At 40.6% G+C, this 25561-nt stretch overlaps 1 protein-coding gene across 1 annotated transcript in view; it reads left to right on the forward strand.

Moving 5' to 3' along the window:
* The first annotated feature begins 1869 nt into the window (after positions 1-1869).
* The window catches only part of LOC311271857 (uncharacterized protein), a 38411-nt gene continuing 14719 nt past the window's right edge, over positions 1870-25561 (forward strand). The window contains exon 1 of the mRNA XM_084377781.1: positions 1870-2144. The gene's annotated coding sequence lies outside the window, so the exon portion shown is untranslated. The remainder of the gene's footprint in view (positions 2145-25561) is intronic.

The following is a 25561-nucleotide window of genomic DNA, read 5'->3' on the forward strand; positions in this document are numbered from 1 at the left end:
AAAAAACTTCAAAGGACTTCCTGGAGAATATGCCTACCTAAGTCTAACTAAACTCACAAAATGAACGGTACGAGACACTGTGCAAATATAAACCATGGAAGTAAAGCCTCAAACACAATGGAGAATACTGAAAAAAACACACATTTGGAAATGAAATACTGCATCCCAGCATGCCCAGATGGATGTGTTGTGTATTTAAGTTCGCCTGATCTTTTTAAATAGAGGAACACTCCATAAAAACCTGTGTTAAGACTATGACACACATCTAACCATCAGTTCGAAAGGTGGCACTTAAAAGATTGCAGCTTGAATCCCTCACAGAGGATGACTGCAGCAGCCGACTCGGATTTACAATATACATCTATCTTCACATCTGTTAATTGCTTAGTATTTTCCAATCACTCATGAAAACTTGGCAAAACTCAGCTAAATACACTGCTCTTAGTTAGCTGTTTAAATCTGACATTCACACAGCAGTCAAAGACTGTAATATCCAAATTAAAGGGAAGGCAGAGTGTTATTTGCTTCTGCATATTTACGTGTTCCCTCTGAAAATGTGTCAAAGTAGCCGACTATGTCTGACCGGACCACGGGAGCTCCGATTGAACACAACTGATTAAGTGATGAGAGGGCTGGCCAAACACGGCCAGAGTGGGACCTACAGTAACACAGCATCCAGGACCCACGGCTGCCAATTTGACGACGGGGACTACAGAACCAAGTTGGTTTTCTTCCCAGGTTTAGCTCCTGGCAACCCGGGTTCTAGTCAGCTAATAAGTTGTCGTAAGAGGCTGAAACATGGTGGATGAAAGTAAACATTGTGTTGATGGTATGAAACTATTGCCAAAGTCCTTTATTGTATAGTCACTGTATCGTTTCCTCTGAAGAATGATTGATGGGTGGATGGCATGATGTTACTGGTTGACATTGGTTGGTACAAGCTTATGTTGCCAAGGATCCAATATATACTTGCTTAGTCCTGTAAAGTCTTATTTTTTAGCTTTTACACTGAATTCTTAGAAATTCATTGGATGGTGAACTAACAATGCTTGTTACTGCTGTTCTGTTTTTAAATGGCAGATGCAAACAAGGCAACCCCCCCAGAAGTTTTATTAAAAATGTAAGATATCCGCTTACACCAATATTCCCTTTTCATGTTAAAAGGCAGGATGTGAGCTGAAAGGGATTTTATACTTTTTAGGCGGCGCTTTCATTCGGAGAAACGTTTCACATTACAGGTAATAGGTCTGCTCATAGTTGGTTTGACTTTTATTCATGAGATACAGCCTGGTACAGTGGGTTCCTTGTAAATATTACCTTTTCAATCACAGATGCCTCATCTCATCAAAAACCACTCCATGGCCTTGAGCTCCTGAAAGAAACAAACCACATGTGAGACTGATACTTTAAATGAATTTTAAGATTAGGCTCTCATCACCCCAGTGACATGTCTTTCAAAGTGCAAAGATAACTTGGACTGTTTTCCAGCACGAAAGCAAATACTTAAGTAACTTTTCTACAGCAGTGCGCACTCACCAGATGGCATGTCATACTGGTCGTTAAATGAAAGCAAGAAAGCATCTCAACCTGTTGCTTTAGAGAAAAGCTGTTTATGCGCCGTGCAGTCACTGAGAGCGACAACAACAGGAAACATGAGGCTGCTGCTGCTGCTGCTGCTGCTGTGTGGAGGGCTGGCCTCACGGTAATGACTGGAGTCAGGTAACCACCGGACACACCGACTCTGTTGCTCCTCGCTGACGGGCTGTGGCACGAAGGAAGGCGGCAGAGAGCCCTTCCCTGGACCGCTTCACTTCATTTTTTTTTTTTTTTTAAATCAATGCTGCGACTTTCCCCCCCGAAACAAACTTTACAGAGCTGTACAAGTTTGCTAAATGTAACGACGTGTGTTCCTGTGGCGGGCGTCGTGTTTCTGGAGCTGGCTCATCGCGGAGGCTTCTCAGGTGTTCACGGGGAACTTTGTGTCGTCTTTTATTCTTCTCGCCACATCGTTCACTGAGCCTGAAGGACGACTTCTCACTCTTTTGGGTTTCTTTTTTCTTAAAAGTCGTGTGTCCTCCACGTTTTCTGCTCGCTTTCGTTTTCCTCCTTCAGCTTATCGGACGTAAAACATCAAGTGTGAACAGGTACGTGTGTTTCGGCTTCACATTTTTCTCTATGAATTTTAACAGGCTACAAGTTTTTGGTGTACGTGGTCGGTTGACACCTTTTGAAACTGGGCCAGGGGGTGGAAGTGAGCCCAGCCTGAGTTGGACAGCCCCAGCAGCTGTTGACTTGTCTGACCCCTGTTAAAGCATTGCAAACCAAAGAGTCATTTATTGATTAAAAACCCTTTGGAGTATCATTTGGCTGTGTAGATGGCACTATTGGCGTTTTCTAACACTCCTTGGCTTCTTAAACACTTAGCCCCAAAAATACACGTTGTACTTGGATAACGACACAGTGAGTTTGCAGTCACCACCTTATCATATTGTAGTTTTATCTTAAAACGTATAATGGTGTTTGCACACTCGTGTCATGTGTTCCTTCTGCAGGTTTTTCCCCTTTAGAGGTTTTATGGCTAATTAAGTTCAAAAGCCTCAAGTCTGCAGGGCTTTTACAGTTTATAAAGCTGTGGTAAAGATAGTGATGCTATCTTTCTGACACTTTGCTAGCTGCTGTTGCAGCTGCATAACTACAAACACACCCCACACAGGCAGACAACACACACCATGCAGGCAAGATCTAAAGTTTGGTATATCAGATTAACCACACATTTGCTGTATGTATGCCTCACCAACTAACTAGGGCAGACAGCTTTTTCATTACTTTTAACCACACCTAAACTAGATCTGTGTTATGGCTTCATTAAAAAAGGCCAGTTTCTGCTGCTTAGCATGCAGCTGAGCATACTTGATTTACAAGAAGAGACCCCAGCAGGAGCTCCTGACATGGCTCTTCTTCTGTCAGGCTGATGAACTGAGCGCCTCGAGGCCATATCTAGGGGGGTGTTACTCACCTCAGGCTTAACTCTCAGGAAAAGAGTAACTATCTTGAGGGTTTGTTAACAGGCATACTTGTGCTTGATGTTTCAAAGGATGGATCACTGCTCAGGATGCATGGAAATATAAATGTCACAGCAGCCAAAGAAGCGAGCTGATCACAGATCAGCTGTTTTATGACATAATAAAAAGGCCAATCACTGTCCTGGCATGAGTATGAGATAACCTTTAGCTGTCACTCTCGGACAAGCTGTCTTGCTCTAAAATATTCAGTCAAAGGATGTAACTTTAAAGAAAAAAACGAGATGCTATATATAACATCAGCGTTACCTTAAGTGATCTTTGCACAGGGATAAGATGAAAGACTGGAGTAGAAAGATCTGCTGTCTGACTAATCACAGAAGGCAGCAGCTTTATGGGTAATTAAGTGTCACCATACAAGAACGCAAGATAAGAAGAGTCAACATTCAGTGGAGTCAAACAGCTGAAAATGTGACGGCAGCGTGACAAAGTCAAACTTGGTCTAAAATATATCATTCCACTTCAACAGACTGATAAAACCAGTGATGTGTGGGCATCCAGCTGATGTATCTTAAGCTCTTTGACATTATTTGTAACTAGGATTGCAACTAACTTTTTTTTTCATTGTCGCTTATTTTCTTGATTAATTGATTAGTCGTTTGGTCTTTAAAATGTCAGAAGATGTCGAAAAATTAATCATTGCTCAATTATTTGGAACGTAAACGAAATCTATTTTTAAATTCAGTCTTTTGTTGTGTTTTTAAACATTGGCCAGAATGAGCTATTTGCAGATATATTGTCTTCAGCGTGTATGTAGGCTGATAAATGATCAGTCGGCCTGTTTGTTGCTGTTCAGCTGAAAAGTTTCTTTTCCTTTTAGCACACAAAATATAGAGTAGAGCCCAGGTCGATGTGCTGCTGTTGTCATTTGCAAACCAGTTTGGTTTTGATATGAATCTGCAAAAATCTAACCAAATGCACAAAGAGGAAGGGAGAGACGGGTAGAGTGGGCGAGGTAGCTGTTAAAGACAGATAAAGGGCAGGAGAAAGTGTGTGGTCGTCAGCACCACCAATCAGCGGGAGTTTAATCTTTTCAAATCGCGTTGAAGAGAGCAGGAGAGAGTCAGGGACTGACAAAGCGGAGGGAGATTAAAAACAGAAAGATAAAGGGGAGGAGACAAAAGAGTAGCTGGGAGTGATGAAACCCACCACTTCTTTGCTTGGAAAACTGGGTGACGGATGAGTTTTCAGCAGGAGGGAAATTCCTCCCTGCCTCAGTGCCCCCAGCATGTCTGTCTGTCTGTCTGTCCTTAGTCGGAGTGATATACAATTTTCACTGCTCTACCCTGCATTTGTTTCTCTCTCACATAGTCTTTTGTCATCAGAAGTGAACACCACCTTAACTGTACATTTCCATTTTTCAACTAAGCTTTTAATGGGTTGTAAAGTATAGCCTGGTTTATGGTGTCCCGTGAGCATTATGTTTCAATGTCAGAGTTTCACAGCTCTACCTTATGCTCCCTGTCTTAATGTCATGTTGCCACTGCTCCAACTTTCTGTGTGCAGACTGCACAAACACACTGTGCTTCAGGCTGTTGTTATTATGGCTGTCCAGAAGATTAGACTCAGATGCCAGGTGAACAGAGATGGTTCACCTGGAACCAACAGATGGCCACACAGAACGTTTGTTTTTCTTTCAGTGGCAGAGAGACAAGAAACAAGTGCTAATTTTTTGTCCTCAACTTTATTATTCTCAAAACACCTCTAAGCCAGGTTTCCATCCAAATGTCAACCAAATTTTAACCAAATTTTGAGAACATCTGCAAAAGAAAATGTGAATGAATGCTTGCTTTCATCCACCATTATTATGCCATCATTAGTAGTTGGAGATAAGCAGTAGCTGGCACCACTTTTCCAGTCGTCATTGCAGAAGAAGAGGGCGCAATAAAATTACATAATTAAATGAGCACCAATCAAACCTTAAATACTGAAAAACACCATTATACAGTTGTCTGTTTCTGCTGAATTTCACTTTTATTGACTACCTTTCTCACCTCAGCCAAGCATACATTTTTTTCCCTAATATTTCAAGATTTATTTGGGTTTATTTGACTTTAAGTCCCTATTATGGGTCATCTCAATAATACTGCATACAGCACCTCCCACAATGCAACTGGAGAGCCTCTGTCAATAAACCCTTCCAGATTTACTTTTTCTCCAAGCTAAGATAACCCTGATGACATCACAATTACATCACCGGGGTCATTTGCCTCAGTCTATAGACCAAATTACAACTTCCGGGTAGCTTACATTCAACATAATTCTCTCTTATTTCAGTTTAGTCACTTTTCTGTTAACTGAAACAACACTAAAGAAAATGACAGCTTGTTACAGTTACAGCTGAAAATGACAATAGAAATAAACAAGTATGCTGGATTTACATGTCTCGTGATGCATATCAGCTGCCAGTTGTCTACTTGGAAGTTGTTGAAACAGTGATTTGGTCAATAGAAAGCTTCTCTCCAACCACAGATGTGTTTTATCTGACTGCATAGTTGTCATAATAATGAGTGAACTGATAGTCGTGTGTAAAACGGCCGTACTGCCCCTTTAGTATTGCAGTCTGTGTTAGTGTACCGTGTGATGGATTCATTTTCAGTGTTGAGATATATTGAAATATTAAAATTGTGCTGGGTTGCTCCACAATGAGCTCACCTGGCCTACAGCATGTTTCTGCTTTATGTCACCATGTCAGTCTTAACGCACCCGAGGCACCGGCCACACCCCAATGTTCGACTGAGAAGTCTAAAATTCAGCAGCTCGTCCTTTTGTTTGTCCTCTTTTCCTTGTATCTTGTTGAAGCACAGAAGGCAGTTTCCAGACAGCGCTCTTTAAATCATTCTGCTTGTGTGTCAGTGTGTGGTATTCCTTTCATTTAAAATAATCTGTTGCTGACTGAAAAGACTCAGAAATCGGTTAAAGAGGGAGGAGGATGAGAAAACATTCACCATCTCCAGTTCACTTTGTGTCTGTTGTACACATGCCCTTCTTTTGACTCCAGCAACAGTGTTTTAATCAAGCAGACAAGGATTAGACAGTTAAGTAATGTGTTGTGGTTGTGAAGGTAATGGTCTGAGGAGATAACTAAGAAAGACCTGAGCTGCTTTGACAGGATAATATGTTAGCTTCCCAGCTTCACATCTTTCTCATGAATTACTCTTTAAGGTCTGGTCTTACATTACAGTCTCCATCAATTTACCTGCTCTTCAGTGGCTTGTAAGAATGAATAAGCTTTAAAACCTGTGTGAAACCTGATTTTCTATTGAGAATCAAAATCGTGACACCAATAATATGAACACCTGTCAGTATAATACAAGGTAGTGATGTTCGTAATGACATCAGAGATGATGTGTAAACAATCCAACCTCCAGACTTCACACATACAGAAATACACATGGCCGCGGTTGTGAGGTGACAATGTCTGGTTAGCCATCGAGAAGAAACCCCCGCACTGTACACGGTCGGAAACAGTTATATGAATGGTGCGTGAGTATGTGTTTTAATTGCTGGCATACCACGAGTGCACATTGGAAATGGGATATGCTTAAGGCTACATGCACCAAATTGATTGAACACAACAAATCATTAATGGATGACAGAACTAGGCCCACGTTTCTTGGTGTGTGTGTGTGTGTATCTTGTGTGTATGAGAGAGGAAGACATGGAGGTGTTTGCACAATTTAGTGGTGCCAGCAAGCTGTCTAATGTTCCACCTCCTCCCAAAGCTGCAGTTAATGTGTGATGTTGTTGTCTAGTCAGTTAAATGGTAATCGCTGCCAATTCACAACTCGTTTGGAAGACAGTCACCTGTTACTGAATAGCTCAAATTGCCGATGAAGGATTTACATCCCACACTAAGGTGACCTGATTTACCAAGCCTGTTTTGTTTGTGTGGTTTTGGTAGCTGTGGTTTTGTTCCTAGCCCTGGCAGAAATGCAAGCCGCATATACAGTGTAAAAATCCTTTAAATCAGCAGAGGACTTGGGATTTCTTAACCGTTTCTTTTGCTGCTCACGGGCAAAAAGTCTGGTCCCCCTCCAGTTAAAAATGTGTTTTTGTTCTTGCTCCTACAGTTGAATGTTTGAGGTTTACTGTGTAGGATGATGAATATGCAGAGTTTGACACTAGAAGGCTGTTTTCGCATTCATTGCTGAAATTGTACGTTTTCTCTGTGTTCACTGAAAATCTATTTTAAGATGGGCATGATTTGTGACATCATAAAAAGTTTGGAAACCAATCCTGATCTAATATTCAACACACAGGTGTGATGTGGAAACTTGAACACTGAGAATGGACTTGGACGGTGAAGTAGGAGACAGAATTTTAATGAGGGAGAAACAGAAGGAGCCATTTTGATGATATTAATCATCATTAAAAATAATCAATTCTATCTACTATCTAATGAATGCATTTGTAGATCACACATTAAAGGCCATATCCATGGAGTAGGGTAGGAATTTTGACGATAATCATGATACTTAAGAAGTAAATGTTGATATTGTGTTAATAATACCCATATGATAATATCGTGTAAATATCCAGAGCATCTTGAATAATTTTCATTTCTTTCCGGTCTCACTTTGTCATAGTAGGTGGAAGTGTTGCTGGAACGTTGAAGTTTTCTCACCAATTTATTAGCCCATGACATCACCGGTGTTACCCGGTACAATGGGCTTTTTACAAGAAAAGACACTGACTATCTGTAGAGGGCTGTATTCATTTATTGCTAATGCAAACCAAACCTTTCCTACAGCTGCTGCTTCAAATTAAAAGCACTTAAATGGCAAAACACAAGTTAAATTGTATTTAAAGTAGGTTAAGCATCTACAAAGCAAATCAAGTCATTTTTGGCATTTGTTGACAGCAGATCAATTTGAAACACTTCTCTGATTTCATGACAGCCCTACCAGTGAGAAGCAATAGACCATAATTGTAACACAATAAGATGAAGCCTTGTCAGACTGTATAAGATCACTTTTTTACACAATTTAAGGAACAAGCATGGGGTTTTCAGTTGCTATAACCTTTTTTTCTATATATGGTACATTGGTGTCCTTGACATTGTTTTTGTCTGCGCCTTTTTGGTATATGGGTTAAGAAACATGTGCGTCGCACTGTTATCTGAAGTGTGCTTTTAACACTGTTTGCAGTCACACTCTTATTGTGTTTGATTTGTATTAAGCAGTGGATGCAGCCTTCAGGGTTCATGCTCTAGCTGTACACCAGGCAGTAATACTTCTGAGACTTTTAGCTACCCCTACTTTAGAAAATCAGCTGTACAGTCTGCTTCATTCTGATTCTGTGACCAGTAAAGTGTCATTATTGCTTTTTCAGTCATGTTTCAGTCAACCAGTGGTGACAACAAATAGCCTATTATTTGTCTGCCCAGGTCAAGACAGTGTACCTTGAGTTTCCTAGACGTGTTTATGACCTTGGTGTGTTGCCTAAACCCTGAAGAACACATTGTGTTTCCGCAGAGAGAGAATGCATTCTTCAGTAGCAGCCTGTTGAACCTGGTTCAGCCGTCGTGTGAAGTGTGTGAAGTGCTGTTGACCTGGTCCTTGAAACCTCACAGTGTACAAGTGTATTTGCAACCAGACATGTGTGAAAAATGTATTGTAGTTTGATAATTGAATGTTCAGTTCATTTTAAGTCACTTCAACAAGATCAGACATCAAGTTGTCCATGTAGACAAGTTACTGTTTATCTAAGCACTCCCACTGTTACAAGAGGAGAGTGTATTATGAACAAATTTTGCTGTGTACTTTGTACATAATTGGCAAAAGGCTGGTATTTCTGTCAAACATTATTTTCTCCGCCAAGGAGGTTATGTTTTCACCCGTGTCCATTGGTTGGTTGGTTGGTTGGTTGGTTTGTGAGCAGGATTACACAAAACCTGCTGGACGGATTTCCATGGAACTTGGGCGAGGATGGGTCCCGGCCCAGAATAGACCTGATTAACTCTTGGTGCAGATCCAGGTCGAGGGACGGATCCAGGAATTAACACACTTAAAACAGACAATACCAAATGATTTAACTACGTAGCCTCCTCAACCACACTAGAAGCACAAAAATCAAGGAGAAATGATGAAATAATCACAATCTGAGCACGTTAACAACATCAGGCAGGCATGACGCTCTGTTTCTGGAATGCTCCCTGTAGGATATGAGGTCAGGTGGAGGACGAAACAAGGCTTTGCACACGCCAGGTGACAGACGTGCCCAGTGGATAAAGGCAGAGAATGATACAGGGCTATTGAGTTTGATATTGGATTAGGCCTGATTGAATTAAAGAGACTGCTGGGCCTTGGCAGGGGTATGCGCTCTACTGAGTACCATCCTAGTTTTAACAATGCAATAATGCTGTTGGATAATGTGGGATTGAAGAACTCTCCGTATAGTAGACAGACACACCACCATTTAGCTTGCAGGAATGATTAAAAATCATTCAGTTTGAAAAGAATATTTTGTTCCATTAAGATTTTTGTAAATCAATTGAAGATCATAAAGTTGCACACAGGCCTGTTACAAAATAACAAAGGCACAGCGATTTAAAAGTAATTTTAAAGAAAGTGTGGGTGGCAGAGAAGCGGATGAGGGCAGATGTAAGTGAGAGAGACATGAAAGACAGCTGAGAGCAGAGCAAGAGGGGAAACCTGATAATGATGGGGTAAATCTAATAGCATATCCTGTATCGTCATAAAAACGCAGTGAATATAAAGAGATCATCAGATCTGTTAAAAATGAATATAATTCCCTTTAAAACGCTAAAGAGATTAAAGTTAACTGAGATTCAAATAGTTTAGCAAGATATTAATCGGAGGGAGCAGCATTCATGATCTTTTTACAGCTTTGGGCTTGTTAGGCAAGATACTTTATTTGAATAAGATATGAAATAGGAAGGAGGTTTTGCATTCTTATTTTATTGTAACAGAAGTCTGGTTGCTGCCCAACGGAGAGTCATTGACATTGAGCTAATTGCGGAGGTGAATTATTGCATTGATAGTGTTGATGCTGCTATGAATGGGATTTTGAGCATGTCTCTTATATCAGTATTCCTCAGTGCCATCAGTCCTGCATCAAACACGTCTTACATTTGTGTTTCAAAAGTTATATTGACCTGAATTCATCCGTCATCGCCTCCAATCACTATAATCTCAGAGATTGTGAACAGCTGCTGGTTGAAAGATGAGTGTGTTGTCTCTAATTTGTGTAATGATGTGCTGGAGTTGAGTTTGTTTGGCCACAGTGATAATGAGGATGGAGGAAAGTTAAACATTATGGTGCCTGACTAGACATTTACAAAATGACTGGTCACCCATGTAGTTTAGATTTACACAGACTCATATGAAATGTTATGTTAAATCATGTCTGTTGAGAGTTTACTTTAGTGTACCTACAGATAAGGCTGGGCAGTATATGAATATTATATCGTTATCGTGATATGAGACTTTATATTGTCTCTGTGATGCAGCATAAGTGTTGTCTTTTCTTGGTTTGAAGGCTGCATTACGATAAATTGACGTCATGTTTTGAACTTACTAGACTGTTCTACATTCTAATACTTGCCTTTACTTACTTATTCATTATATCCACATTAATTATGATTATTTTGTCAAACGTGTCAAACCCCACCATATTGTGATATTTTTCTCGCCCAGTCCAAGCATTTATGAAGCACTTTTGAGGAGATTTCCAAATATCGAGATATATATTGTGTAAAGCAATATAGCTGAAAAATATTTAAATATTATTTTAAAGCAATCTTATATAGAAATTGGCATTTAGTGCGATTTGGCGCCCCCCTCAATTTCTGAGTGCAATACCACTGTCGTAAATACAAATCCCAGGTCTGTAATAATTTGTCAGTTGTAATGTAGGCGCTAACTACAAACAAACCTCTTTACATCATAACAATGTTATGACGGCCCTATCTACACATTTAGGCTGCAGTTAAAGATTAATTTCGTTATTGATTAATCTGCCGACTATTTTCATGATTAAGTGATAATTCTTTGGTCTATAAAATCACAGTTTTCCAAAGTGACATCAAATTGCTCAAATTTGTCCCACCAATAGTCAAAAACTCAAATGACAAAGAAACGCCACAAATTCTCACATTCGAGAAGCTGGAACCAATAAATGCTTGACATTTTTTCTTGGAAAAATAACTAAGACGATCAATCATCAAAATAATTGGCAGCTGATTTTCTTCCAATCGACTAATCAATCAATCAGTTAATTCTTAAAGCTCAACCACATGTACATGTGTAATGTTGTACTATGTTGTCCCCATGTGTGTGATTCTGACTGCAGTGTGTTATGTGAGATGATGTGTGTAATCATGACTGAGCTGCGAGGCCCCGCAGCACACAGGCCTACAGGCTTTTGACTCAGTGACAATAGCCAAAATGTACCGAGACTGGATTACGCCAGTCCTGCATTCCTTTCCAAACCTGTTGGACACACACACACACACACACACACACACACACACACACACACACACACACACACACACTAATCCTGCGCACACAGACAAAGAAATCACTGAAGCAAGCCAATACATGTCTTACTCATGCTTGTTCAAAGTGCAAAGAGAGCACTTACCAACAAGAAGAGTGGAGGAATCAGAAAACTCACCCTGATCATTAAATCATCAAGTATCACAACAAGAGACAGTTTGTCTGTGCTGTTCGTGCACTGTTGTTTGCTTACTTTGGAATAAAAAAGTCTTTTCGCCAATCTCGCCAAACAGAAGTTCCCAAACAAGGCGTTTTTCTAATTAACTGGCGGCGACTGTAAACCGGATGCAGATCACACCCTTTGTTTAATGCAGTCCATTACGCTGTGAGAATAAACCACCTGTCAAAACCATCTTTCCATTAACACAGTTGAACTTCCTCTGAATGCACAGCCTGATGAGTGATTAAACCACGGAGCAGCTCGAGGGCAGAGCCACTTTGGCTTCATAAAAAGGTCACTTTGCTGTTGTTTCACTGGCATTTTGCAGGTGCACTATGCCTCTTAAGTGCTACAAAACGGCACCTGAGCCTCCGCTTTTGTTTTTCCATGCGCCTGTCCAAGTCTGTAGCTCCACAGTGACTCCTACCTCCATTGAGCCTAAAATCACATCTAACATTTTTTTTATTATCCATTAACACGTTGATTATTTTAATGCTTAATTGCTTACTTAGTACATTGTAACATCCAAAATGAAAACTATCCCCGTCACATTTTCCTCTTCAAATTGCTTGTTTTGTCCAACAGTCCAAATACCAAACATATCTTTATTCAATTACCAGTATTTAGAAAACCAGAGAAAAAGGCAAATATCTCCACATTGGAGAAGCTGAAACAGAAAATGTTTGACATGGCGATATAAATCTTAATATTTAGAAATTTCCTCAATAGTACTCCATAAATGTGTGGACTTGGTGACAAAATCAAATATCACAATATTTTTGACCAAATACAACAATGTCGATATTGCAACAATATTGTTGGGATTACTACTAGTCCTTGCCAGGGTTTGAGAATTTACTTGTGGTGGTAATGACAGGTGGTACATTGTGTGATGCCGTGTTGTGTGACAATGTGAATGAATAACTTTTTTGGCCTATAAGGTGCTGGCCATGTAGAGTTTATGATGTATATCCTACTGCTGTAGGGTAAGGGGGAACAGTCAGCAGTCCTTGGCTCTGGAGTCTGGAGGTCACGTCTTGATTGGCTCGATATCAACTTCCAAGTTGAATAAAATGTCCAAGTCTTACATACATTTAAAATGAAGCTAAACAGCTGTGGACTGTCACATGGATCCATACGACAATGAGCCCACGTAGAGCCCATGTATGTGAGACATCGGGCATACATTTGGCAGCTACCAACAACGACTGGGTGGACTGTTCTGTTGCATGTTACGTTATGTAACATGGGTATAATGACTAAGTGGGTAAAGGCAATAATTAGAACAGTCTGGTAAGTTCTTGTTACTTTACTGTAATGCAGCCTTTAAAAAAAGACAAGTCTTACGCCATGTCACGATATAACAATACCCAAACTCTAAGACAATCTATAGTCTCACATCATGTTAATGACATATCGATATATTGCCCAGCCCTTATTTATGCTTCTTACTCTCTCTTGCAGTTCGTAAAGTCAACTGACTTTTACAAATTTTTAAAGAGAGACAAATATAAAGCCAGGCATGTTCGTACAGCTAATTGTGTAGGACAGTATCTGCTCTATCAGAAAGGGACGGGTTTTATCAGATATGCAATAATTGATAACTTGATTGTGAAATCCCTTTTTCTTTCTGGAGTAACTGTCGGTGCCTTTTGCTGTTTAAGTTTCTGTCACACAGCCAGCCTTGTGAAACCTCTGTGCATGTGTCTGCATGCGAGACACCGACAAAATGGATTCTGGCACATACTTTCAGGTGTCGCAGTGTGAACTTGATGTGTATCTTTGAGCTGGGTTTCGGTGGAAATGCTGGCAGAATGTTTATGTTGTGTCACAGCCTCAAGTGTCTCGTCAGGACTTGTCAGAACAGGTGTCTCAAACTCTGATCCCCCGCTTCACATGGCTTCTTCTTGTTCGTGCTCTCTCATTCGTATAAAACCTGCAGGATTTTCCATTTCTATGACAACATTCTGTCTTATCTGCCTTTTCTTAATTTTATTCTCACCCTACATTTTCTCATTGCGAAGGCTTTCTCTCTGCTCTTCATGACTTGTCTGCGGTGGGGCAGGTGAGGCAGGTCAGGAAGATTCAATCTTGTATCTATTCATGTTCTTGGAAATAATTTTGTTTGAACAGGGACTCTATGAAGGAGTCCACAGTGTTGACCTTTTACTTCCTTTGCTGTTTATCCTCTGCTCTCTCTCCTATTTTATCGTCATTTGATGCCATTACGCAGAGACTTGACTAATTACAAACTTTCTGAGATTCCCTAAAATTACAGGTACAGGTTGAGATGTTGTTTATACAGCACATGTCATGAATGACACTGGCACTGTTTACCAGACTTAAATATAATGTAAAAAGGCTATAATGACAATCGGTTAGAGGAGAGAGGCACAATGCCCTCAGCCACACTGTCTCTGTTTCACATGAAGCCTCAGCTAGCCTGTAATCTTCACTCCTCTGCAAAGCCTAACACACACACACACACACACACACACACACATACTCTCAGACACATAGAGGCTGCATTCCACCTCAGGGTTAAAAGCTGTTGTTTCGCCTCTTATCATGAGCGCTAATACGTGCCTCAACTGTCTGTGCCCAGTGTTTGAGGAGATAAAGCTGTAGATAGAAGAGTTCATGAATGCCAAAACATTGAGAGCACAATGATTAAGTCAGGCGGTCTTACAGTGTGAGGGCAACAGTTGATTACCTATTGTCTCTGGCTGTGAAGTCACACGAGGACAGGGCTGAGGGAGTGCACATGTAGAGCTGCACAGTAAACCAACATGTTGCTATTACTGTGCAACTGTTATGTTGGTTTGTTCTGAAATCATTTTCAAGATATTATTATGGTCCTTTTTTACTCCATTTCCCTTTTGTGTGTGTGTGTGTGTGTGTGTGTGTGTGTGTGTGTGTGTGTGTGTGTGTGTGTGTGTGTGTGTGTGTGTGTGTGTGTGTGTGTGTGTGTGTGTGTGTGTGTGTGTGTATGTGCGCACAAAGGCCATTTTAATTAATGTATGAATGGCTGACATCACCACAATGATGAAAACTGCAACATAGAAAGTAGGGCTGCACAGTACATTGTTTTAGCATTGACAAGATATGCAAATTGAAGCTGCTGTAAACACTATCGCCATTTTAGCTCACTTCCTGCCCCTTTTGCAGTTAGCAATCCCCTCCCTCCTCTCTACGTCACCACACTTGCACGACCCCTTTATTTTTTTTTAGGAGGAGAGACATGGGTTACTGACCAAACACTCTATAACAGTGATTACTGTTGGAATATAGAGCTATTTAACACTTATGTTAATAAGAAAATAAATCTTACAACAGCTTCATTATTTTAGATGTGTTTTTTGTTTTTCTTTTTTCTTTATTCCTTCCTTTTTTGTGTTATTCCTTTCTTTGTGGTTTAAAAATCTATCTGTCTCATGTTTCCCTTTGAAAGAGGAACATTACACAAAATAATGTTTTTTTCACAGTACTTATTACCGTATAGATTTTTGCTTATTAGCTTATGACATGCGATTTAACACGCAACACTTGTCTAAAAAATTATTTTTCACTTCAAAGTGATCTTGAATGTTTCTTCTTAGTTCAGCCACTCATCCCTTTCAAACAGTCAAATAATAGGCAAGACTCCCAGGTTTATCGCGTATATGTTTATTATCCTGTTTTAATTTAACTGACTGACCAAAACTGAGCCATTCTTGGAAATGCATGCAGTTAAACCAATGCAACAATATGACTTCTTCACAGTTGGATTGAATAGATAATCCTGCATGTTAATTATACTCAGTGGGCCAAGATGACTCATGCACGCTGCATAGCACATTATTCTGCAGCTTCACCATGCATATGTATGTTCCAGATGACCGTGTTAATCTCTGTAGCCCCTCTGCTGATTTGATGAGTGGATGACAAGGTTTTACAAAGGCCTCATCGAGCTGTCACTTTTGATCTGCTGCTCAGCTTAATGGCTGCGGAACTGATTTTCTCACCCAAAATCCTTCCAGACTTTAATATTTTAAATGTATGAAGCAGATGGTGATTTTGTCATGGCCAGTGATCAGAAGCCTGCCCATATTGGAAACCGCTCAGAGGGCAAATATCAAGCAGTATGAAGCTATACACAATGTTCAGCTTCATGTCACCCATCTGTGTGTTAATACAGATGAGATAACGACTGCACAGACTGCATTCTGACAGTAAAGACAATGTCAGTAAGCACAGTAAGATAAGCCTGGTGGATTAGGTAATCGTACTAAGATTTTCTCTTGGGATACTTTTTCACCTAACTTGTTCAGTTCGATTCAAACAAACTCTGCTGTATTTGCTTGTCTGGTTTGGTTCTTTCTGTCAACTAAATATGGTGCTCCGATGAAATAGCTGGACTGAGACCGCTTGGTTTCCTCCCAGTTAGTTGGTGTTAGATTTGTTCGTAATGTGAAAGCAAAGAAGACCACCCAGTGCATTTTGTGGTAGTAGACATGAGTTTAGCATGAATTTAAAATCAAATGCATCTGCTGCTGGTGGGACCTTTTTTATGGGAAGCAATGAATAAGCAATGTATATATGTCCGCAAATAGTTTGGTAACCATAGTTACAGGTAGGCTCATAAGCACAATATTGCAGGTATCTATATGAACAACAGTAATCTTGAATGCTTAATTACTTCTGTGTGACACTACAGAATATAAATAAGCACATACTGTAATGCATACTGTAATAAGGCCACGTTCAGACTGGCATTAGCCCTGCGTGAAAATAAGCAGCCTCCTTATTTATTTGAATGAGGCCAGTGCGGCGGTACAGCAGGGGTGCCAACACAGAGGGCTCTGGCAAAAATAATGCATGGTTGTCTGGCAAAGAAGTTCAGTCTGGCTCAACTCTTGCTGGACTGCAACACTACGCTTCAGTGGCCAATCAAATATGTACAAGTGCTCATTGCCGGTACTGTAGATTACTTTGGAACACAAACAGGGACTTTCTGCTGTTAGACTGACGATCGTGATGGCAAAAGATGAAATAATTGCAGCTACAAGTTGAAATATCCTGTCTCAAAGTATTAAACTGCTGGGCAGTGTTTTGGCCTTTAAACTCAGTGTTTATTTACTCAAACAAGACTGCATGGATGTTTTTTCATGTCTCACTGGTACCTGAAACAACATGCCTCCCACTGAAGCGTGCAAGGCTGTTTTTAGTCTGAACGACCTCTAAAAAGTCCAGTCTGTAGGAGAGTGTTATAAAAACCTAAAAGTCATAATTGAGAAATATGTTGAAAAATTACCATTCTAACTCTAACTTTACAACTCATAGATCAATGAATTTATAGTCAAGTGTGTATACTATAGCGTAGTAAAATGCTTAGTGTTGATGATGTTATAGGCATGCAACCGCAGTGTAGTTAATTTATAACCTCATGTTAGCCCTTTGTTTCTGGTGGGTTCATTTACGCTTTAAAAATCACAAAAGTGGTGCTCATCTGTTCAGATTATCTTGCTGAACAAAACATGTAAGTATGATAAACTTGTTTGCCACATAGATGATTTTCTACACCAATCCAATGGAAAGTCCCATAGTCATTTTGTCGAGGGAACCAAGGCGATGCTAACTTCCAGGTCAGCCTACAAAAATACATCCCTGCAGTGCTCTATTATGAATATTATATTGGATTACTGCCAATAGATGCCTTTAAATCCTGCACACTAAACCTTTAAGTGCAGCATGGCTCACTGCAAATAGATTTTGCGCACGAGGAGCCGTGAAGTCCAAACTGCACAATGAATGAGTTACCCGTCAGCCCATATAACACCATTTTTAGACCACTTACTTCGTTTGCCAAACTGCAGGTGTGAAAGCATCCTAAGACCCCTGCAACCTTTACGGTTAAACTTAGAAACATCACGTCTCATTACTCTCTGGAGCAGCCCAAATAGAGATCAGATGGAGTGCCGTGGGTGTGAGTTGTATATGGAAGATGCTGTGGGCAAACTCAGGCGAAGGCTAAAACCAGCCTACCTCCTGTTGAACAGAGACTCTATTGTGTGTGTGTGTGTGTGTGTGTGTGTGTGTGTGTGTGTGTGTGTGTGTGTGTGTGTGTGTGTGGTACCTGACAGCACACCATTGATCCCCCTCAATCCTTTTTATGCCTGTGTAACGTAGAGACAAAATGAGAGCAAAGGAATTTGCTCCTTTGAGGTGCTGTTGTTTCATCATAGTCTTCTCTCGCAACACGATTTAGTCAAATTGTCAGTGCATTAAACTCGCTTTAGTCTAACCACTGAACACTGGGACCTGTAGGAAGATTTCTTTTGATAATCCCTCGCAGTGATTCCTTTGATGCTCCCCAGCGTGTGTGTTCCTTTGTGATCATTTGTGCTAACGGTACGTATCCACAAAGTTAATACTCTGATAAATATGGGATCGGTGGGTTGATGACATCTTGAAGTGCACGCGTTATTTGAGCCTGCAGGGTGACTTCAGAGGTGAGGCTTGAGTTGGACTGTCATGCCTGTGAAGTGCAGCGGTGATAAATGACTTGGAGTAAATCTGCGTTGTATGTTGTTGACTTTGATAATCCTCAACACGCTCCAAAGTCTACTACACTGTTAGCTCGGTGACGTAGGAGGTACACTCATATCGCACATTAACCTTCCATCCCTTACTGATACACACACACACACTCACAAAGCAGTGGAATGCAGTGTTTTCATTCCCCCGACCCCGACTGTCAATCAGAGGAACTTGGCTTGTGTGCTGTTGAAGCAGCACCATCCAAGCTACACAAATTCCAACCATACCACCCACCCACTCACATAAACACATACACACATCCACCCATCCACTGTCAGATTTATTTCTATGTAGATAAGAGGCATATCCATCTCCAATAATGCAATTTCTGCTGCAGAGTCTGTAAAGCAACTGAAAATCAATAGTTGATGAAAAAGCACTTTACAGCAGTTCTCTTGGTTCCATCCTTCAAGCTAGAGAGCGACTGCCTCTTTGATTGCCCCGGCCCAGATTGCAGTTCTATCTAGGAATTTTGTTTTACAGTTAGTTGGCCGTCTGTTTAGGTCAGGCTCTTCCTGAGCAATGGCCAGTGACGACAGCAGAGGATGCGCAAGTTCAGAGATCAGGGTCGTTGCGATTGCATGGTCTATCTGTAATCGTCTGGAGGACAGAGATTTTTGCACTCTTCCTGTTCCCAAATACATGGGTGGAAGGATATTATCAACTTTGTGGCCTTGGAATACTCTGTCCTTGTCTCACAGGCACGGAAATCTGAAACTGTTTGAATCGAAACTTTGAAGTAGCATCGAATCTTGTTTTAAAGGCGACCGATTATGCTTGTTCGTTTTTTCCTTTCCTTCGGTGTGTTTTATAATGTTATTGTTCATAAAAGATCTTGAGAGCTAAAAAGGTCCCTCAACAGAAGCTCCTCTCTCCCACAGAAAACACTGCTCCTGAAACGCCTCGTATTCGATGACTTTGTGACATCACACTATGTCACCATGTCACACATTTGTTTTTGTTAGCAGTGCTGGGTCAGGCATGTGTGAGCTGACCAATCAGAGGAGACGGGGTCTTCAGGAGGCGGGCCTTAAAGAGACGGGAGCTAAAACAGAGCGTTTCAGACAGAGGGGGAATACAGTGCTGCAGCACTGGCCAGTATGAGAACACTGGTGTGTTTTTTAGCATTAAAGCATGTGAACCAAAATTTAATTATGAACCTGAAAAATGTGTTTTTTAAGAAAAAAACTGCTCCTATCTCATCCAGTCCTGCTCTTTTTAGTTAGCGGTTTACACGCTAGACTCAAGTGTGGCACGCTTTTCCCAAAGAGTTGAAAACCCAGCCATGTTAAATAGAAGAAGGATAATAGGACACGTAGAAGCAGCTCCGTAACTGAGCCTCTAGCAGATGAACTGCACTTCAAAGCAAAGATGATTCCAGCGTAGCATCACTAATACAGGTATTAGAAATTAATATAACTCCTAATGTTAGTTCTCAAATGTGCTGACAGCACTGTATATAATTGAGGGCACACAATCTGATGCTCCAACCCTACCTCTACTACCCCTCCTCCCAGTCTCTCCAAGAAATGGAGCAGAAACTTCAAAGTATGTGGCCAGCGGTCGAACAGCAGTGTAATTGCATCATCACACAAAAACAAAATGTCACTGGGTGGCCTTTTAATGACTCCCTCCGCCCCCAACCCCATACAGACCTGAAGCTATTTTAGCAACTCGGAGTATGTTGTGTGCTCAGTGGCCTGTATTTACACAATCACCCAATTCAGAAGACTGTTGCTCTCTGATCTTTCTACTGTACATGCCTTCCTGACGTTAAGTGCATCATGATTAGAGCTTCAAGGATTAGTTGATTAATCAATTTGTCAAATATCAGGATATTAAACTGAAATTATTTTGACAGGTTGTTTGGCCTGTTCCAGCTTACCAATGTGAGAATCTTCTACTTTATTTTTGGTCCCTTATATGACGGTTAACTGGATATCTTCGATTTTTGGACTGTTGATTGAATAAAACAAGCAATTTAAAGTTAACGGTCTTTCACTCTTTCAGCCATAATTGATTACTCAGGGGAAATAATCTGAAGATTCATTTATGATGAAAATGATTGTTAGCTGGATCCCTAATCTTGATTTTTAGCCAAAGTGAAGCTGAACATATCCCTGTGGATGTTACATGATTAAAATGTCTCTACCGTTCCTTCAGTGGGGTTTGATCTGATTATAAAATGGTTATTGATACCTTTAGATGCATCAAAATTTTTTATTTCTATACATGATTTATTATTTTTTCACTGTGTGACTACTCACTTGCTTTGTAATGATCTACAATTAAATGAAACAGATGAATGTACTTTTATTACCTTTGCTCATGTTCAGCCTTCCTCATCAAAACATGGACTCACATGGTTACGTCTGTTACGTTTCACCCTCCAACTGTAAGAAACATACAGTCTCACTGAATAGTTACAGGGAATCATACTGTTGAGAACTGGGTTTTAAATTTCCAATTATTGACTTTTCTGCATCAAGACGTAATCTTTCAAGAGAGAATCACAATGCACCCAAAAATCAATATTTTTTTTTCTAGACATATAATGTTTGCTCTGATTAAGCTGAATCGCCATCAGGGAGTTGAGCCATGCCTGGACTCAAGGGCGCCCTGTGACACAGACTCGTTGTCTCGTGACCGACAGTTCACAGCTTTCATGCTCCACTGCAGCCGGTGTCCATCCCTGTGAAGTCAAAGTCAAAAACCCTGTTCTCTTTCCTTTCTAACAAAATGTGCACCCACATCTGTGTTGGAGTGGAGTATAGCATTTGAATGAGCTAGTTTCTTGTGTCTAATACTTTTGATATGGGATTTAAATTCCTGAAACTTGTGCTTTGCATAGACAGCCTATCTTTTTATTAGTTGCAGCAAGATGCCCACACTGACATTATATTCTACATGCTAGGTAACGCAAAGTAACTGAAGGCCTTGGTGGACTGTAAGGGCTACCCATCAGATCACACTGATTCTACCGATTGCCTCTACCACAGTCTATTCAGGGACTTTAAGCCTGCAGAAAATTAAATGCTAATGCGTTGGCTTTTCTGGTTTTGTACTCGGTTTGAAAAAGGCTTTTCATGCACTGGGATTTGGATATAGCTGGACTCCAAAATAGTTTGTGCACAAGGTCGTTGGTCTTTAGATCAAATGTAACACTGCAGCCTTGTGCCTTGTAGGAGCCGTACTGCCTGAGAGTCCAGCTTTCATTCTTACACACAGTTGTGTACTGCCTGTGAGAGTGTATGAGAGAAACCCACAAGCAGTGAACTATGATACTAAATGATTCGTATAGCTTTTCATTCCAGACACCCCACTGTTCTTCCATCTGTTCCCACTGAGCTAATGTCACTACATCAGCACTCAGCATATAGACTTCATGGCACCCCGCTAGGCAAATATACATTGTTATATAAACATGCGCACATGCACTGAAAGCAAATATACTTTCTTTTGCACCAGGCTTGAGGAATGTTTGCTAAGGAACCTACTGAATGAATGAGAGGCAGCTGGAGTTCCTAGACCGTTGTGTGCATACACGCACATACACACGCACGCACACACAATATTTATTAAGCTCTTTTTTATTAACCAAATTAGAGCTGAAATAGTTCATTAATTGAACCGTTTTGATAGTTGATTATTTGTTTCATTACATTTTATGCTAAAACGCCTGCCTCTTCACATGCTCTTCATGCGATCTAATACATTTCCTCAAGTGATGTCACTGGAGTCAGCATTGGTTTGGTCTGAAGGAGGTCTGTGGAGTTAGAAAGAAGTGAGCCCGCTCCTCATCTGTGCTGGAGGCTAATACCTTGAGGCTACATTGGCTAAACATGCCCTAATCTCTGACCAAACTGCTCGTAGTCAGAGTTGCATTGTGGGTAATTTAGATCGAAGGTCCCCATGTTATAGGAGTAAGCTATAATTTTGAACTATTCAGTTGGGTGTAGACAACCTGGATTATAGTAAATTGTGATGGGCATTTTCAATTTTTTTCTATTTTCTGACCATTTGTGGACCAAATCATAGACTATATTCACACGGCGGCCATTTTACTCTGACGATAATGTTGTATGCAGCGAATCTGACAACTTGTTATCATTTCACAGCCCCCTGATTAATCAGTGCCCAATAAAATCTGGAGGGACATCGGGGTCACATTTCAACATAAAACAACAGATTTGGTGAGCTATTAGCTACCGTTAGACAACAGCTAACATTAGCTAACATTGGCATACGTTATTTGATGGTAAATGAATTGGTCCAAGATGTGTGTTGATATTTGAGTTGATATTTATGGCTTTCCTATCGTAATATGCATCACTATCAAATGGTAATGTTAGCTAGCAAGAGGTTAAATGCTATGTTGCTGTCTAACAGCAGCTAAGGGGTTATCAAATATGTTGTTTTACCTTGAAAAATGGCCCAATCCATTGTCTCCTTAGTTGCTGATCAGTCGAGAAGCTGTGAATGAATGACCATTTGTCACATTCTTTACATTTTACACAACGTTTGAGCTTCCCACCGAGTGTGACATCAGAGGAAAATGGCCACCATGTGAATATGGTCTTTTAATGAATTAATTGGCAGATTAGTTGATGAGAAAAAGAATAATTGAATACTCATTAGTTGCAGCTTTAATACTGAAAAAGCCTGCTAAAAACCTTTCGAACCACAGGCAAAACCCAATAACTTTAGTTAAATTAAACCAAATAACACTGAGAAGTGTTACATTTAGAAGCTGAAACAGGCATTTTGTCCTATTAGAGGACTTAAACAATGACTTGAAAATTAATTTCAGAGTCGGTATTATTCATGCTGGCTCTCTGTCACACTATAAGTGGCTTACTGGAGTACAACAGAAACCTTGTTAGTGTTAATAGTAACACCTGTGCTTTTCCTACTATGAAAAGTCAAAACCTCTGCAGTAAAAAAGGCCTGTTGACTAATCAATAAATTAATCGCAGCACTAATACTAAGTTTTCTCTCCCTTGAGACTACCATTCCTCCTGTGTCTACTTTTCTCTTTTTTTGTTGATGGCCGTAGCACCTTCTGCCCATCGTGTGAGTGTATGGAGACGGAGAGGGACTGAAGGATGTAAACTGTGTGTGGGAGCTCATACCACTGAGGTCAAACAGCCTCCAACCTGCTCAGCTGGCTAGTGTTTGTGTAGGTGGGACTCAAAATTTTGCCCTGAAAAACAAAAAACTGTCGGTTCTGATGGAAGTAAGGCTTCAGTCATTTTAGCCATCTGGGCTGGCATATAACAGGTGTTACAGGTGAACCGGTGTCTGTAATTAAATACTGTAGCAGCCAAGCTGTGTTCATGGCTGTCTGCCAAATTGGCGTTTTACTAACTCACTGCTGTTTGGTGCAGTTTTTGTTGAGTCCCACAGGACAGTTGTGGGTTGTTGTGCTTTCTGAATACCACAAGCGGATTGTGGGAGTTGTGTGAAAATTCACAGTTAAGGTGCAAAGAATTATGGCTAAAGTAAAGACTTAGCATTAATAACACTTCTGATTTACAATGGGGACACTTTCCAGTAAATCCTGAATTATTTCAAGTATCTATCATTTGAAATATTATGTATTATAATTTTCTGAATCATTTTTTAGTGTTGTAAACACAGTCTACATCTATTGCATGTCGGTCCTCTCTGAAAAGGGGGATCCCTCCTCTGTTGGTCTTCTTGAGGTTGTTTCCAGAGGGGTGACGAGAGGATTCACGTAATAACAAGCAAAAAACGATTTCTGTTCCCCAAATCTTAACAAATCTCTTGAAATACTGGATAATTTCACTTGTTTGGGTGACTGAGAACCATTTAAATGAAACTATCCAAGATTTCAAAATCACTCTTTGGTTTAGTTGGCAGCAGATTGACCTGCGTTCACTTGATAATGATCAGGGTCATGTGGAAAGCAGTAGGGCTGACAGAGATTCTACTGTTATCATGGTAACCGATGTCCAGAGCAGTATTTAAAGCAGGCGCTTCCTCGGCTGCACCAAAAAAACAAAAGGCAAAACTGATAAAGCACAAGAAATGGCAATGCTGGATGATAAATGGACTTAAAAAATAAAGATAAAGAGGCTGCCATGCAAGGTGCCGACCTGTTCATCAGGAGCAATTTGGGGTTCAGTATTTTGCTCAAGGATACTTGGACATGCAGCCACGGGAGCTGGGGAATCTAACTAGGGACCCTCCGATTACTGGACAACTTGCTCTACCTCCTGAGCCACATGCTAAGAATGGAGCTCTGCTGTGGCGTTAAAGTAGTCTCAAAACCTGTGCACATTAAAATGTTACACTTGCTTGTCAGGTTGACTTTTGACTTTGGAGGCGGGGACAGTGGCTGATGTCTCCCCTCCTGTCCCTGTCTCCCATCAGACTCATAACTGCAATAACAGCAAAGTATATGGATGAAAAATTACCGTGAGATTGATGGCTTGAGTTTTTGCAGTACTTTTCACTGTACTGATGTTGCTGAACTGGTGTTCAGGATGATTTAATTTAATCTCTGTTCTTCTGATTCTTGAACAGTCTGTGTTGGATTTGTTCTTACGTTTGTGTCACAGGTCGTCCCATTTTTTGGACAACCACTTGCTACATTTGCTTTCATCTCTCTCCCCTCTTTTCTGCTGCTCCTTCGCTGCTCTTCTCTCTAACCATCCTGACTTTCTCTGTCTCTTAACTTTTTGACTTTGTCAGCCTTCCCGTCTCTACCCTCCTGTATCATGTCTAATTATCGAAGTCAGTGTGTGTCTACGGGGAGCTCCTCAATACCTCCTCATCAAAGCCTCTGTTTGTGTTTGCTTGTTTATCTCTGGCTGCTATTCTAGGCGCTCTCCTGGAGCCCTGATGAGACACAAGCCTCCACTCCCAACGGAGGCTTATACTGTAAGCTGTCACTGCACCTCCAGTCATTCAAAACACTGCCAAAATGAGATCTACCTCGTCTTGTCTCCCAATCACTCTATATATATATATATCTCGTGCGTGTATATATTACTACTTGTCTTTCTTCCTCTCTGTCTAACCACCTCAGTTCTTGAGAGAACTCCATTGTAATGAAAAGCATGCCAGAGGTTGTTTCCGCGTCAAAAGTGTTTCCCCTTATCTCTTCTTCTTTCATCCATCTGTTTTTCCCTCCATACACAGATCACCTACATTTTTCACATTGTTTACTGTGGGCACTTTTCCCCTGTGAC

Source organism: Pagrus pagrus, assembly GCF_965226575.1.
Source record: "Pagrus pagrus genome assembly, chromosome: 2".
In the NCBI taxonomy this organism is placed as follows: domain Eukaryota; kingdom Metazoa; phylum Chordata; class Actinopteri; order Spariformes; family Sparidae; genus Pagrus; species Pagrus pagrus.